This window comes from Somniosus microcephalus, chromosome 12 (genome assembly GCF_052327205.1).
Source record: "Somniosus microcephalus isolate GS21.2 chromosome 12, FLI_Smic_1.0, whole genome shotgun sequence".
NCBI classification, from domain to species: Eukaryota; Metazoa; Chordata; class Chondrichthyes; order Squaliformes; family Somniosidae; genus Somniosus; species Somniosus microcephalus.
In genome coordinates, this window is record NC_140998.1 from 139,309,472 (window position 1) to 139,326,121 (window position 16,650).

Below are 16,650 nucleotides of genomic sequence, written 5' to 3' on the forward strand. Positions count from 1 at the left end.
GAACAGCTCCCTCCTGTCCCAGTACTGGTGCCAGTGTCCCAAGAAGCAAAACCCATTTCTCCCACACCAGTCTTTGAGCCACGCATTTAACTCTTTAACTTTATTTATCCTAGCCAAATTCGCTCGTGGCTCAGGTAATAACCCAGCGATTATTACCCTTGAGGTTCTGTTTTTTAATTTGACCCCTAGCTGCTCATACTCCTTTAACACAACCGTCTTCCTTGTCCTATCTACATCGTTTGTACCAACATGGACCATGACAACTGGATCCTCCCCCTCCCACTCCAAGTTTCTTTCCAGCCCAGAAGAGATGTCCTTAACCCTGGCATCGGGCAGGCAACACAGCCTTCAGGACTCCCGCTCTTGACTGCAGAGAACCCTATCTATCCCCCTAATGATACTATCCCCTACCACTACAACATTTCTTTTTACTCCCTCCACTTGAATGGCCCCCTGTACCACGGTGCTGTGGCCAGGTTGCTCATTCTCCCTGCAGTCCCCGCCCCCGCCCTCACAGGGAGTAAGGACCCCGATCCTGCTTGACAAGAGCAAGGGCTGCATCTCCTTCAACACTACATCCTGGATCCCTGTACCTTCCTCACTCGTAGTCACACCATCCTGTCCCTGACCACGGACTACATCTACAGTAAGTAATTTCATAGGTGTGACCACCTCCTGCAACATAGAGTCCAGGAACTTCTCCCCCTCCCTGATGTGCCACAGTGTCTGAAGCTCGGTCTCAAGCTCTTTAACATGGAGGTTGAGTTCCTCTAGCAGCAAACACTTATCGCAAATGTAATCACCGTGAGCCTCAATGGGGTCCACCAGCTCCCACATTTCGCAACAGTGACACATCACCTGTTCACCCATATCTATGTAATTAATTAAATTTATTATTATTAGTTATGAAGACCCTCTGCCCCGATATAGATGATACTATTACACCACTATTCAATAGGACTTACCAACTTAAAGGAATAAAAGAGAAGGAAGAAAACCAACCAACCAGCTGATCACCAAGCTCCTCCTTGAATACTGTCTGTGGGGCCTGTTTGGTTGACTCGTCTCGCTGCTTCGCTTCCGCAGTGCTGTCTAAGCCAAACTCTAGCAGCACTCAATGCACAGCACTCCGGAGTGGCTGTAGCTGCCATGCCTGCGTACGTCCTTGCTTGCCCCGTCACCGGCGAAGGTGGAGTCGCCATCACTGATACTAAAGAACTACACTCACCCCAAGTTTCAGGTCCGAGGCTAATATGACCTTTCCCCAAAACAAAGGGGTTTTTAGGGGAAAAAACCTCATCTCCCCCTGTGGTGTAAGGATGGGAGAGGCACCTTCTGCCCTCTGCTCAAAAAAAAGGTAAACAAAACAATAATAACAAAGGGAGAAGCTGCCTCTCAAGAGTGAGAGGTGGAGAGAGGAAGGAAGGAAGGAGGGAAGCTGCAGAGGTGGGGGTCCACTGTAGTGTATGTACCTTGAAGAAGGATCTATATTCTGCAGCCCCTGTATACTGCAGTACCAGTAGTGACCACCCCTGTATATAAGCCTGTGTAGTAACTTTGTATAGTAGTTCCAGTTTTGTCTCCATTCAGTAAACACCTGTTATAACCAACTTCTGCAGTCCGTGTCTCAATTACACATGGACATTACATTGGCGACGAACAGATCCGAACTTACCTACAGTTCTGCACCACCTCATGGGGATCCATCCCTGAAGCGAAGTTATTAGAGCTCGAAGCCAGAAGGAAGAAGTCCAAAAAGAAAAAAACAAACAGAAGAAACGGGCGTCAACCGTGGGCAACTGCCCTCTGATTCATCGAATTCGAAGATTTGCAGGAGAGGCTGTCGAGTGCTGGGCTTGGTTATCCAGTCTATGGTGCTCCAGCTAATCGGGCTGGTGGCAGGTAGTACACTGATCCTTCCTGGGCTGCGGCGGGCTAGAGCTCGATCAGGTGGCTTTTCAACGGGGCCGAGCAGCGTTGTCGGGAAGAGGAGAGAGAGAGAGAGGGTGGAGCACACAGGGCGCGGCCGGTGCTACGAAGCCGGGCAGCGTACAGACCCGAGAAGAGGGAGGGAAGTGTCCCATAGAGTCTGCTCTGACGACGGGAACAGTAATTAAAATAAAAGAAAAAGAAATTAGAAGCACAGAAACCCGCGAGGAGCTGCAGTTTGCCACGGGGACCGCGGAGAGTGGCGTTGGCAGCAGCGCGGGGGGAAGCGCACGAAGACCATAGGGCATCACCATCAAGGCATAAAAACGCCAGCAACAGCGCTGGCAGCAGCGGTAAAGGCAGAAAGCGCGGGAGGTGACATTTTGTTCAATCGGGGAAGAAGGCAAAGCACGGGAGGCGCCATCTTAGATCTCCAAGATGCCGAAGACTGGCAATATCACTGCCTTTGATAATGCAATAGAAGACTGGACCACGTATGTGGAAAGAGTCGAAGTATATTGCAAGGCAAATGAAGTAGCCGATGAGAAAAAGGCACCGGTACTACTAAACTTAATGGGCGCAAGAACGTACGGCCTATTGCGGAACCTGATCACTCCAGTCAAACCGATGGAGAAGAGTTTTAACGAAATTGTTGATATCCTGCAGGAACACCTAAATCCTACACCACTGTTGATAGCAGAAAGATTTAAATTCCACAAGAGAAATCAGCATAAAGATGAGAGCAATGCTGATTACCTTACGGAACTATGCAAGCTATCAAAGCACTGCCAGTTCAGAGCAGGACTGGCAGATACCCTACGGGACAAATTTGTCTGTGGACTCCTGAGTGAAGGAACCCAGAAGAGGTTACTCTCAGAGAAAGAGCTGACGCTAGATAAGGCTTTCAGCGTGGCAGTATCGTACGAAGCAGCAGCAAGGGGAGCTGCAGAAATACAGCAAAAGCCACAGGAATACGGCACCCATGAAATGACACGGGGATTTGAAAAATGTTATAGCTGCGGCAGAACAACCCATGACCAGAAGGACTGCTGGTCCAAGGACAAAACATGCAGGCAATGCGGAAAGATGGGACGCATTGCGCGAGTTTGCAGGTCCGGGAAGAAGACTAACGACAACAAAAAGAATACTAAGGAAAAGTACAGGAAAGTACAAAAGATGACGGACAGTAGTTCCGAAGACCAGAAGAGCGATAGTGAATCCGGGAACAAGAGACTAAGCTGTCTCAAACTACACAACGTAATCGCAAAAGAGGATCACCGAACCATTTGGGTCACCCTCACGATAGCAGGGTCCCAAGTCAAAATGGAATTGGATACAGGATCAGCCCTGACCGGCATGAATCGACGAGACTACGAGCGGCTATTCTCACACATACCCTTGAAAGACACATCCATTGTCTTGAAGACATATACGAGGCAGAAAGTATACCCCAGAGGGAAAATAAGGGTGCCTGTCGAATACAACGGCAAGGAAATACAGAAATTGTATCTGTACATACTGCAAGATGGTGGGCCACCATTATTGGGACGTGAATGGATCAGAAAGATAAGTTTAGACTGGCACTCCATTCAGGCACTGACTGTGGCTGGTAAAAAGGATGATGACGTCACACCTGGACGATTGTCAAATATCTTAGCTAACGCTAAAGAGGTATTTCAACAAGGACTGGGAACTCTTAAAGGCGTAACCGCCTCGATAAAAATAGAAGAGAATGCAATTCCCAAGTTTTTCAAAGCAAGACCGGTACCGTATGCAATTCGCCCAGCCGTCGAGGCAGAGCTGGAGAATCTGGAGAATGCAGGCGTGTTATCTAAGGTAGACTGGAGCGAGTGGGCGACACCCATCGTTCCTGTCATGAAGAAAATGTTAAACAATAAGTCTGAGGAGCCAAGGAAGGTTCGCATCTGTGGGGTCTTCAAGGTGACTGTGAACCCAGTCCTTCACACAGTACAGTATCCTCTTCCGAGGATAGAAGATATTTTCGCCCCACTATCTGGAGGGAAACGTTTTACAAAAATTGACCTAGCACAAGCATATTTGCAGATGGAGGTTGAAGAATCCTCTAGGAAATATCTCACGATAAACACTCACAAAGGTCTTTACCAGTATAATCGCCTGGTATTCGGAGTAGCATCAGCTCCGGCTATATGGCAAAGAGCAATGGAACAAGTCCTGCAAGGTATTCCGGGGACTCAGTGTTACTTGGACGACATCCTAGTGACAGGTGAAAATGACAGTGCACACCTTGCCAACCTAGAGCAGATGCTCACTAGACTAAGAGAACATGGGCTATGAGCCAATCGCCCCAAGTGCGAGTTTTTTAAGAAACAAATAGCGTATTGTGGCCACGTGATTGATGAAGAGGGGTTACATAAGTGCCCTGACAAAATTGAAGCGGTAGTTAAGGCTCCAGCGCCTGAAAATGTGTCACAACTGAGGTAATTCCTTGGATTGGTGAATTACTACCATAAGTTTTTGCCGAATTTGTCCACAATTCTGCACCCACTGAATGCCCTGCTACAAACTGGAGTAGCATGGAAATGGAGCGATGAATGTAAGCGGGCCTTTCAGAAGTGTAAAGGCCTGATCACTTCAAGAGAAGTATTGGCTCACTACAACCCTTCACTACCGATAAGACTGGCGTGTGATGCATCTCCCTACGGCGTTGGAGCGGTGCTGTCACATAAATCCCTTGATGGTTCAGAGAGGCCGATAGCTTTTGCGTCACGCTCGTTAACTGCAGCCGAGCGTAACTACGCCCAGATTGACAGAGAGGCCCTCAGCCTGGTGTGGGCGGTGAAAAAGTTCAATCACTACCTGCATGGACAGAAATTTACTCTACTAACTGATCATCAACCTCTTGTCTCCATTTTCAACCCTAAGAAGGGTGTCCCGATAATGACAGCACACCGGCTACAGAGGTGGTCCCAAGCACGGTGGCATAGTGGTTAGCACTGTTGCCTCACAGCGCCAGGGACCCGGGTTCAAATCCGGCCTCGGGTGACTGTCTGTGTGGAGTTTGCACATTTTCGCCCCGTGTTTGCGTGGGTTTCCTCCGGGTGCTCCGGTTTCCTCCCACAGTCCAAAAATGTGCGGGTTAGGTTGATTGGCCATGATAAAATTGACCCTTAGTGTTAGGGGGGATTAAATACATGGGGTTACGGGGATAGGGCTTGGGTGGGATGGCTGTCGGTGTAGGGACCGGGTGCTAGGGTTTGGATGATCAGCCATGATCTCGTTGAATGGCGGAGCAGGCTCGAAGGGCCGAATGGCCTACTCCTGCTCCTATCTTCTATGTTTCTATGTTTTCCTAGGGGCACACCAATATGACATCAAGTACAAAGGAACTAAACAGCATGGGAATGCTGATGGATTGTCGCGCCTACCGTTGCCGACGGTGGAAGAAGCACCTGCAGTGGATCCTGTGGAGATATTCCACTCGACCATAGTCGAATGTTTACCTGTGACGAATGCAAACATAGAAAAGGAAACACATAATGACCCGACACTCTCCAGGGTCTATGATTTAACGGTGAAGGGATGGCCAGCACATGGCGAACCACTGTTGCCAGCATTCTCGCCGAGAAGAGAACAGCTGTCAGTGTGCCGAGGAACCTTGATGTGTGGATCCAGAGTAGTAATTCCACCCAAATTGAAGGATAAAATGCTCAATGAGCTTCATGAGGGTCATCTGGGAGGGGTAAAAATGAAGAACTTAGCCAGAGCGTTTGTGTGGTGGCCGGGAATCGATAGAGAAATTGAAGAGATGACCAAGAGCTGTACAGGATGCCAGAAGGTCCAAAACGCCCCACCACAAGCCCCTCTACATCCATGGGAGTGGCCCTCATCTCCATGGCAAAGGGTGCACATTGATTTTGCTGGTCCATTTATGGACTCGATGTTTTTAATTGCGGTGGATGCACATTCAAAGTGGCCAGAGGTAATAAAAATGTCCTCAACCACCACAGAAAAAACTATCACAGCCTTACGAACCATATTCACCAGAAATGGGCTGCCTGAACAGATTTGCTCTGACAATGGACCACAGTTTGTGTCTGAAGAGTTCCGGAGGTTCTTAAAGAACAATGGTGTTAAGCATTACACATCCGCCCCATATCATCCAGCCACCAATGGATTGGCTGAGAGGTTCGTTCAAACATTCAAGAAGGCTATCAAGGCAATGTGTAATGAAGACATACCCCTACAACACAAGATGGATAACTTCTTGTTTGCCTACCGGAATGCGACACATGCGGTTACCAACCAAACTCCAGCCATGATGTTCTTCAATCGAAGACTAAGATGCCGCTTGGATTTGGTTAAGCCAAACATCAGAAGGGATGTGGAGAACAGGCAGTTTCAGAATATGAATGAAAGGCCAACCAGGAGTTTCAAGATAGGTCAACCAGTTTTGGCCCGGGACTACCGCACAGAGAAATGGCAGCCAGGAACGATCTGCACACGGCAAGGACCTCTAATGTATACCGTGGATGTTGGAGAGAGCATTGTAAGATGCCATGCTGACCAGATTCTAGAGTCACTGGAAAATGTCAAATCTACACCACGATCCTATACACCTGGTGATGAAACCGAAGTACCAATTGCATCTACCTCAGAATCGGTGATATTGGAAGCAGACGAACCAAACAACGACGTTGATCCCGAATCAACTTTGCCAGAAGAACCTGATACCCCAAAGAAGCGTTATCCGGACAGAATCAGGAAGCCTCCTCAAAGGCTGAATTTATAATTGATTAACTTCAGCTAATGTATATAGCAACTGTAATTGTAAATATGTTATTTAATTATTAATCAAATGTTATGTACTGTTTAGCTAAAAGGGGAGGAATTGTAGTGTATGTACCTTGAAGAAGGAACTATATTCTGCAGCCCCTGTATACTGCAGTACCAGTAGTGACCACCCCTTTATATAAGCCTGTGTAGTAACTTTGTATAGTAGTTCCAGTTTTGTCTCCATTCAGTAAACACCTGTTATAACCAACTTCTGCAGTCCGTGTCTCAATTACACACGGACATTACATCCACCACTCAAACAGGACTCGATGGGTAGCTGGGTGTGTTGCAGGGTGCAGTTTCTAGTTGTAAGTTACAAGTTTTTAGGATCTTCCTGGTAGGGGGAGGAGATGACTTCACCCGGGACAGCTGGAACTGCCCAGGCACAGTCCTCCACCAAGTCTTATAAATGGAAAAAGTAGGAAAAAACTTCCCCCAGGCAGCTCCAGCTGTCCCAGGCCAGGCAATGGGTGGTTGTTTATAAGTGTGTGCGGCCTAGTTGATTTTGAAAGAGTACACACACACACCCCTCACAATCGTTCAGTCTTTATCTTCTTTCCTCCCCCCACCTACAGGTAATAGTCTTGAAGAGAAAGTGCACCAACACCCACCTCACATTAATCTTTGGTCGTCAGTAGTCTCCCTTCTTCCGTACTGATGTTTTTTTCCCCCAGTTGTAGAAGTTGTAGTTCTCCCTCCCTCTCCCTCTCCCTCTCCCAATACAAACAGCCAACAAGTAAGTAAACAAATTGTTCCCCTTCTCCTTACTTTCTAGTAGAGCCAGTAGAACAACTGAAGCTTAGTTGCATGCAAGCCTTTATTCCCAGAGACACACATTATGTACGGTACCCTGGTGCATCCGCATCCACATCCGCACCTCCACCCACCCACCCACCCACCCACCCCAAAGAAAAATCAGCTTGCCACCCTTCCACAGGCTATCCCCATATATATATGTGCGCAAGAGTGTCCCATCACCTGAATACAATTAACACCCAATTGCTATACACCACTTCAATACAATTAACATGATTTACTATGTTAAAGGCACAAGATAAATATAACTTGTTGTTGTTGTTGCAGTGATGCCCTCCATGGTTAAATACTCTAAGCTCTTAGATGAAAAATGGATATTTTACTGAGAGCCTTAGCTCAGCTACCGTCACTGCCTTCTGGAAAGGGGAGGAGGACCAATAATCTCAGTGCAGCATTATAAAGTTATCTTTGCAAGGCTCTGTTCCTGGACTGGAGCCTTCCTCCTTGGGAGTGCGGTTTGGAGAATCAGACCCAAAGGTCAGTGCACATGAGCAAAAGCCTCGTGAAATTTATCCTTATCTTCGCACCCTGCAGGCGGGGAGACAATGGCCTAGAAATTCAGTTTGGGCCCGCCAGCTCGCTTTCGCCCAGAAGTTACCGCTGCGCGCGGAGCCACTTGCGCCCGCCGGAAATTCAGTTTCAGCGCCCCAAGTCGAAGCCGGCCGCTATTCAAGGGTGTGGCCGACCCCGCTTGGGGCGCTGAAACTGAATTTCGGCGCGCTAGGTGCCGCAGCGCCACCCGCTGCGGAGCGGCAGGCTGCGGTACTGCAGGCCTTCCTCACTCTCTTAAGGGGGAGGTGCCTGCAACAGCGAGATCGCCGCTCGCTAGTGCCGGCAAATGAGCCCGGCACCACGGAGAAGTGCCGGGCTCCCGGAAAACAGCCGGCAATGCCGCGGGAGGGGGGGTGGAGGAGGCCGGGGAAGGAGGTGCGGGCAGGCGGCCGCCGAAAAAGCGGCCGGCCGTACCTCCGCCTTAACTCGCCCCACTAAGGCTGCAGGACGGCCCCGTTTTCAGATCGCTGTTTGCGGCCGCTGCGGAAGAGGCGGCCGCAACTAAATATGGCGGTCGGGCCGGTAGCGGGGCACTGCGCACACCGATGACGTCATCGGTGGCGGCGCAGCGCTGCTGGCTAACGCCGCCATTACCGCAGCGCTGAATATCGGCGCAATCTCAGCAAGTGATGCAAAAGCCCTCTTTGGGCGAAAACTGGGCGCAAAGCCTACTGAATTTCTAGCCCAATGACCTGCTGACACTCTGGGATGTTGTCAGTTAAGTACTCAGCCCTGCCTTCGATCTATTTTATTTCCTTTCCAGTTTTGAAAAAGGGTTTCGACCCGAAACGTCAACTCTAATTTTTCTCCACGGATGTTGCCTGGCCTGCTGAGTTTTTCCAGCATTTTCTGTTGTTACTCAGCATCATTCACTGTGTGGGGGGGTGGGGGAGCCGCGAAAAGGACAATGTGGATTGGCGCCTTTCACACAATATTCAAGTCATATAAACCGAGTGATGGAATGGCAGGGAGATAAGGTGCAGGGTGTAGTCACTGAGTCACAGCATCATCGGAATGCAAATTCCTTGTCTTGTTTTTTTTTGAGAAGCAGGAATGTACATTAGAGCTGAAATGAAAGCAGCCACTTTTAAAGAAGACCCTGAGGGATTTATTTCGCATCAGTGTTACATCTTTGAAGGAACTGTCGCACCTTCTACAGCTGCTTGCCTGTGATAAGGACATTTATAAAAATGCAGGAGATTGCTCCAGGAGCCCGCCGTCTGATGGTTGCGGCTGGAATCATTGATCAGTTAAGAGGGCGAGCAGCAAGGACAGCTGAGGACTCAACCACAACTGCCAGCCTGCCACTCAACTGTCGAGGATTATAACAGCCTGCCGACAGCAGTTTTTATTTTACATTGAAGGTCGGGGTTAGGGGGTGTGTTGAAGGGTTGAAGGAATGGTGCTTGTGTCTTAAATCCACTGTCTACATATTAGTATTTTAGTATTTAGTATTTTATCGGTCTATAGCTGCTTCATCAATGATTGTCAGCACCAATTAAAAGCATTTGTTTACAGGCTGTTTTTACTCTGTCAGATCGACAATCGGAGTAATTTTCCTACTGCACCTCTGGGAAATACATTCAGGTAGCATTTCCAAGCTATTTTCGCATCATTGTATTATATAATTGGAGCAAGTGACTTATTTTGGCTGCAAAAGGAGGCAAAAGCCATTGCTGCCAGTCTTCCAACTCAAAATGAATCACCCCAAATTCCCACAAGCTTTTTGGCTCTTCATTGGCAGCAACTTCAGGAGAGGGGCAGAATCCTCAGGAAAGGGGCAGATTCCTCAGGAGAGGGGCAGAATCCTCAGGAGAGGGGAATAATCTTCAGGAGAGGGGCAGAATCCTCAGGAAAGGGGCAGATTCCTCAGGAGAGGGGCAGAATCCTCAGGAGAGGGGAATAATCTTCAGGAGAGGGGCAGAATCCTCAGGAAAGGGGCAGATTCCTCAGGAGAGGGGCAGAATCCTCAGGAGAGGGGAATAATCTTCAGGAGAGGGGCAGAATCCTCAGGAGAGGGGCAGAATCCTCAGGAGAGGGGAATAATCTTCAGGAGGGGACAGAATCTTCATGATGGGGCAGAATCTTCAGGAGAGGGGCAGAATCTCCAGGAATGGGGCAGAATCTTCAGGAGAAGGGGAGAATCTTCAGGATGGGGCAGAATCTTCATGATGGGGCAGAATCTTCATGATGGGGCAGAATCTTCAGGAGAGGGGCAGAATCTTCAGGATGGGACAGAATCTTCAGGATGGGGCAGAATCTTCAGGATGGGACAGAATCTTCAGGAGAGGGGCAGAATCTTCAGGATGGGACAGAATCTTCAGGATGGGGCAGAATCTTCAGGATGGGACAGAATCTTCAGGAAAGGGGCAGAATCTTCAGGAGAGGGGCAGAATCTTCAGGATGGGGAAGAATCTTCAGGATGGGGCAGAATCTCCAGGAAAGGGGCAGAATCTTCAGGAAAGGGGCAGAATCTTCAGGAGAGGGGCAGAATCTTCAGGATGGGGAAGAATCTTCAGGAAAGGGGCAGAATCTTCAGGAGAGGGGCAGAATCTTCAGGATGGGGAAGAATCTTCAGGATGGGGAAGAATCTTCAGGAGAGGGACAAAATCTTCAGGAGAGCGGCAGAATCTTCAGGAGCGGGGCAGTATCTTCAGGATGGGGCAGACTCTTCAGGAGAGGGACAAAATCTTCAGGAGAGGGACAAAATCTTCAGGAGAGGGGCAGAATCTTCAGGAGAGGGGCAGAATCTTCAGGATGGGGCAGAATCTTCAGGAGAGAGGCAGAATCTTCAGGAGAGATGGTAGATTCTTCAGGAAATTGGCCAAACTTCAGGATGTGGGTAGAATCTTCAGGAAAGGGGCAGAATCTTCAGGATGGGGGCAGAATCTTCAGGAGAGGGGCAGAATCTTCAGGAGAGGGGCAGAATCTTTAGGAAAGGGGTAGAATATTCAGGAAAGGGGCAGAATCTTCAGGATGGGGCAGAATCTTCAGGAAAGTGGCAGAATATTCAGGAGAGGGGCAGAATCTTCAGGAGAAGGGGCAGAATTTTCAGGAGAGGGGCAGAATCTTCAGGGTTGGACAGAATCTTCAGGGTTGGACAGAATCTTCAAGAGAGGAGCAGAATCTTCAGGAGAGGTGGCAGAATCTTCAGGAAAGGGAAGAATCTTCAGGAGAGGCGCAGAATCTTCAGGATGGGGCAGAATCTTCAGGAAAGGGGCAGAATCTTCAGGAAAGGGGCAGAATCTTCAGGAGAGGGACAAAATCTTCAGGATGGGGCAGTATCTTCAGGATGGGGCAGACTCTTCAGGAGAGGGACAAAACCTTCAGGAGAGATGGTAGAATCTTCAGGAAATTGGCCAAACTTCAGGATGTGGGTAGAATCTTTAGGGAAGGGGCAGAATCTTCAGGAAAGGGGCAGAATCTTCAGGAAAGGGGCAGAATCTTCAGGAGAGGGGCAGAATCTTCAGGAAAGGGGCAGAATCTTCAGGAAAGGGGCAGAATCTTCAGGGGAGGGGCAGAATCTTCAGGGGGGGCAGAATCTTCAGGAAAGGGGCAGAATCTTCAGGAAAAGGGCAGAATTTTCAGGAGAAGGGTGGAATCTTCAGGAAAGGGGCAGAATCTTTAGGAAAGGGGCAGAATCTTCAGGAAAGGGGCAGAATCTTCAGGAGAGGGACAAAATCTTCAGGATGGGGCAGTATCTTCAGGATGGGGCAGACTCTTCAGGAGAGGGACAAAACCTTCAGGAGAGATGGTAGAATCTTCAGGAAATTGGCCAAACTTCAGGATGTGGGTAGAATCTTTAGGGAAGGGGCAGAATCTTCAGGAAAGGGGCAGAATCTTCAGGAGAGGGGTAGAATCTTCAGGAAAGGGGCAGAATCTTCAGGAGAGGGGCAGAATCTTCAGGAAAGGGGCAGAATCTTCAGGAAAGGGGCAGAATCTTCAGGGGAGGGGCAGAATCTTCAGGGGGGGCAGAATCTTCAGGAAAGGGGCAGAATCTTCAGGAAAAGGGCAGAATTTTCAGGAGAAGGGTGGAATCTTCAGGAAAGGGGCAGAATCTTTAGGAAAGGGGCAGAATCTTCAGGAGAGGAGCATAATCTTCAGGAGAGGGGCATAATCTTCAGGAGAGAGGCAGAATCTTCAGGAGAGGTGGCAGGTTGTGTTGCCTAAGGGAGTTGTACATCATCCTTACTGACAGGAATGTTGGGGATGGAGCAAAGAGTAGGTTTACCCCATAAACTCCCCACCCTGGGAGTTATTTTGTGGCTTATTTTTTTATTCCTTAATGGGATGTGGGTGTTGCTGGCAAGGCCAGCATTTATTGCCCATCACTAGTTGCCCTTGAGAAGGTGGTGGTGAGCGGCCTTCTTGAACCGCTGCAGTCCGCGTGGTGAAGGTACTCCCATAGTGCTGTTAGGTAGGGAGATCCAGGATTTTGACCCAGCGACGATGAAGGAAAGGCAATGTATTTCCAAGCCAGGATGGTGTGTGACTTGGAGGGGAACTTGGAGGTGGTGGTGTTCCCATGCGCCTGCTGCCCTTGTCCTTCTAGATGGAAGAGGTTTTGGGTTTGGGAGGTGCTGCCGAAGAAGTCTTGGCGAGTTGCTGCAGTGCATCTTGTAGATGGTACACACTGCAGCCACGGTGCGCTGGTGGTGGAAGGAGTGAATGTTTAAGGTGGTGGATGGGGTGTCAATCAAGCGGGCTGCTTTGTCCTGGATGGTGTCGAGCTTCTTGAGTGTTGTTGGAGCTGCACTCATCCAGGCAAGTGGAGAGTATTCCATCGAACTCCTTACATAGAGGCTAACATAGAAGATAGGAGCAGGAGTAGGCCATTCGGCCCTTCGAGCCTGCTCCGCCATTCAATGAGATCATGGCTGATCATCCAAATTCGGTACCCTGTCCCTGCCTTCTCCCCATATCCCTTGATCCCTTTAGCCTCAAGAAATATATCCAACTCTTTCTTGAATATATTTAATGAACTGGCCTCCACCGCCCTCTGTGGCAGAGAATTCCACAGGTTCACCACTCTCTGGGTGAAGAAATTCCTCCTCATTTCAGTCCTAAATGGCTTACCCCTTATCCTTAGACTATGACCCCTGGTTCTGGACTCCCCGGACATCAGAAACATCCTTCCTACATCTAGTCTGTCCAGACCTGACAGAACTTTATAGGTTTCGATGAGACCCCCTCTCAGTCTTCTAAACTCCAGTGAGTATAAGCCCAATCGACACAATCTCTCCTCATACGTCATTCCTGCCATCCCAGGTATCAGCCTGGTGAATCTTCGCTGCACTCCCTCCATGGCAAGAACGTCCTTCCTCAGGTAAGGTCACCAAAATTGCACACAATACTCAAGGTGTGGTCTCACCAAGGCCCTGTACAACTGTAGCAAGACATCCTTGTTCCTGTACTCGAACCCTCTTGCTACGAAGGCCAACATACCATTTGCCTTCGTAACCGCCTGCTGCACCTGCATGCTTACCTTCAGCGACTGGTGCACAAGGACACCCAGGTCTCTTTGTATTTCCCCTTCTCCCAATCTATTGCCATTCAAATAATAATCTGCCTTCCTGTTTTTGCCACCAAAGTGGATAACCTCACATTTATCCACATTATAGTGCATTTGCCATGTTTCTGCCCAATCACCCAACCTGTCCAATTCGTACTGGAGTTTCACGACATCCTCCTCACAGCTTACCCTCCCACCCAGCTTTGTGTCGTCTGCAAATTTGGAGATATTACATCCAATTCCCTCGTCCAGATCATTAATATATATTGTGAACAGCTGTGGTCCTAGGACCGATCCTTGCGGTACCCCACCAGTCACTGCCTGCCACTCGGAAAACGACCCATTTATTGCAACTCTTTGCTTTCTGTCCGCCAACCAGTTCTCTATCCAAGTCAATACCTTGCCCCCAATCCCATGTGCCTTAATTTTGCATGCTAATCTCTTATGTGGGACATTATCAAAAGCCTTCTGAAAGTCCAAATACACCACATCGACTGGTTCTCCCATATCTATTTTACCAGTTACATCCTTAAAAAATTCCAGTAGATTAGGGGATTCTATTGTAAGGGGAACAGATAGGCATTTCTGTGGCCGTAGACGTGACTCCAGGATGGTTTATTGCCTCCCTGGTGCCAGGGTCAAGGATGTCACTGAACGGCTGCAGGACATTCTGAAGGGGGAGGGTGAACAATCAGAGGTCGTGGTTCACATTGGGACCAATGACATGGGTAGGAAGAGGGATGAGGCCCTGCAGCAAGAATTTAGGGAGCTAGGTAGCAGATTAAAGAGCAGGACCTCAAAGGTTGTAATCTTTGGATTACTCCCGGTGCCACGTGCTAGTGAGTATAAGAATAGGAGGATAGAGCAGATGAATGCGTTGCTAAAGAGTTGGTGCAGGAGGGAGGGCTTTAGTTTCCTGGATCACTGGGCCTGCTTCTGGGGAAGGTGCCAAGTCGGACGGGTTGCACCTGAACCAGAACGGGACAAATATCCTTGCGGGGAGGTTTGCTAGCACTGTTCGGGGGGGTTTAAACTAAAATGGCAGGGGGTTGGTAACCTGAGCAGGGAGACAGAGGAAAGGGAAACAGAGATAAAAGCAAAAGATAGGAAGGAGAAAAACAAAAGTGGCAGCCAGAGAAATCAACGGTTTAAATCAAACATGGCCACAGTAAATAATAATTCTAATAGGTCTAAGAGCGTTAAAAAAACAAGCCTGAAGGCTTTGTGTCTTAATGCGAGGAGCATTTGTAATAAGGTGGATGAATTGGCTGCGCAAATAGAGGTAAACGAATATGATTTGGTTGGGATTACAGAAACGTGGCTCAAGGATGGCCAAGACTGGGAACTCAACATCCAGAGGTATTCGATATTCAGGAAAGATAGGCAAAAAGGAAAGGGACGTGGGGTAGCATTACCGGTTAAAGAAGGGATTAATACAATTGTAATGAAGGATATTAGCTCTGATGATGTGGAATCTTTATGGGTAGAATTAAGAAATACTAAGGGGAAAAAAACATTAGTGGGAGTGGTATATAGACCTCCAAACAGTAAGGCGGTTGTTGGGGATGGCATTAAAACAGAAATTAAAGAAGCGTGCAATAAGGGCACAACAGTCATCATGGGTAACTTTAATCTACATATAGATTGGGCCAACCAAATTAGTAACAATACCGTGGAGGAGGAATTCCTGGAGTGTTTACGGGATGGTTTCCTGGACCAATATGTCTGGGAACCAATCAGAGATCAGGCCATCTTAGACTGGGTATTATGTAACGAGAAAGGATTAATTAGCAATCTTGTTGTACGAGGCCCCTTGGGTCGGAGCAATCATAATAGGATAGAATTCTTCATTAAGATGGAGAATGAAGTAGTTGACTCAGAGACTAGGGTCCTCAATTTAAATAAAGGAAACTACGATGGTCTGAGGAGCGAGTTGGGTAGGATTGATTGGGGAATGGCACTCAAAGGGTTGACGGTGGATAGGCAATGGCAAACATTCAAAGGCCGAATGGATGAGCTACAGAATTTGTTCATCCCAGTTTGGCATAAAAATAAAACAAAAAAGGTGACTCAACCGTGGCTAATAAGGGAAATTAGGGATAGCATAAGATCCAAGGAGAGGACATATAAAATGGCCAGAAAAAGCAATAATCCTGAGGATTGGGAGCAGTTTAGGATTCAACAAAGGAGGACAAAGGGATTAATTAAGAAAGGGAAAATAGAAGATGAGAGTAAGCTAGTAGGGAACATAAAAACTGACTGTAAAAGCTTTTATAGATATGTGAAGAGAAAAAGATTGGTGAAGTCAAGCGTAGGTCCTTTGCAGTCAGAATCAGGGGAATTTATAATGGGAAACAAAGAAATGGCAGACCATCTAAATACATACTTTGGTTCTGTCTTCACAAAGGAGGACACAAATAACCTCCCAGAGATGCCGGGGAACATAGGGTCTGATGAAAGGGTGGAACTGAAAGAAATCCATATTTGTAGGGAAATGGTGTTAGGAAAATTGATGGGACTGAAGGCCGATAAATCCCCAGGGCCTGATAATCTACATCCCAGGGTACTTAAGGAAGTGGCCCAAGAAATAGTAGATGCATTGCTGGTCATCTTCTGGAACTCGATAGACTCTGGAACGGTACCCATGGATTGGAGGGTAGCTAATGTTACCCCACTATTCAAAAAAGGTGGTAGAGAAAAAGGGGGGAATTATAGACCGGTATGCCTGACATTGGTAGTGGGGAAAATGCTAGAGTCTATTATAAAAGGTGTAATAGCAGAGCACTTGGAAAGCAGTGACAGGATCGGACAAAGTCAACATGGATTTACAAAAGGTAAATCATGCTTGACTAATCTACTGGAATTTTTTGAGGATGTAACTGGTAAAATAGATAAGGGAGAACCAGTGGATGTGGTGTATTTGGACTTTCAGAAGGCTTTCAATAAGGTCCCACATAAGAGATTAGCGTGCAAAATTAAGGCAAATGGGATTGGGGGCAAGGTATTGACTTGGATAGAGAACTGAT